The sequence below is a fragment of the Cebus imitator genome, unplaced genomic scaffold (genome assembly GCF_001604975.1).
Source record: "Cebus imitator isolate Cc_AM_T3 unplaced genomic scaffold, Cebus_imitator-1.0 Scaffold792, whole genome shotgun sequence".
In the NCBI taxonomy this organism is placed as follows: Eukaryota; Metazoa; Chordata; class Mammalia; order Primates; family Cebidae; genus Cebus; species Cebus imitator.
In genome coordinates, this window is record NW_016108107.1 from 140,433 (window position 1) to 141,613 (window position 1,181).

General features: G+C 40.7%; 1 protein-coding gene across 5 annotated transcripts in view; it reads left to right on the forward strand.

The window, feature by feature from the left end:
- TPST1 (tyrosylprotein sulfotransferase 1) overlaps window positions 1–1,181 on the forward strand; it is a 131,188-nt gene that overhangs the window by 9,445 nt on the left and 120,562 nt on the right. The gene's annotated exons all lie outside the window — the stretch shown is intronic.

The window sequence follows — 1,181 nt, forward strand, 5'->3', positions numbered from 1 at the left end:
TCTCCCCATATATATATATATGTATTTTTTTTTTTTTTTTCTGTTGGACGATACATAGCCTCAGGTTTCCACCATCCAGACCAAAACAAAGCTTTTCTTGATGCTTCCTTTTTCTTTTTTTAGTCTTCTCAGATTAACGTGGCATTCCTTGGGGTTTCATTTTTGTTCTTTTCTCTAATTTCCTTATGTGATTATACTTCTTTTCATGGCTTCAAATAGCACCTGTATATTTATGGTTTTCGAAAATATCTATTTGGTCCCCATTTCTCTTGAACCTCAGGTCCCAATTTTCATCTGCCTACTGTATAACTAACTGTATTTGGATGCTTGGTACTTCAAATGTGGTTACGTTTTCCTTCCCTTTTTATCTACACATAGCCCCCTTCAAGCACATATACAAACATTTCTCTTATTTTAAGATCTTTACTCTAGAAACTTTAAAATCATCTTCTTTTTCTCCCCACATTAAGTCTAGCATAGATCCTGTTATTGCTACCTCAGATCTTTTTTTCTCTCTCTTCATAAGACTTTTTATTCTCTCTTCATTGCCAGAAGACTGGTTCAGACCTTGGTTATGCTTTTTCTGAACCTCTGGGTCCTGTAGTCTACTTTGTCCTCCACACTGCTGCGGGGATTGGTTCCATTTCTGAGATATCCGGCTGATCATGCTGCTTACTTTGTTTAAAAGTTCTTAATCAGCTCCCAATTCCTTAGCATGTTGAGCCAGTCCTTCCAGGCCTCTGCAGCATGGGCACATCCCCTTCCTGGCCCTTCATGATCCAGAGAAGAAAGCAGTAAGGAAACAGATGGTTCACTACAGTACGATCAAGACTGTGACAGGTGACTACAGGGTGCTCTGGGAACACCACCCTGGAGAGAGTGAGGACAAATTTCTGTCCACAGGCACCTAGGACTTTTTCTATCACCTTAGTTTGGGTTAGGTGACTCTTTGTTTTCCTACAGCACCCTGTACATACTTCCGTCTCCATTTTTACCACTTATACCATTTTTACTTCTTTTTTTTGAGAGACATTCTTCTTCTGTTGCCCAGGCTGGAGTATAGTGGTCCCATCTCAGCTCACTGCAACCTCCGCCTCCAGTGTTTTGAGTAATTCTTATACCCCAGCCTTCCAAGTAGCTTGGATTATAGGCACCAGCCACCACACCCAGCTACTTCTTTT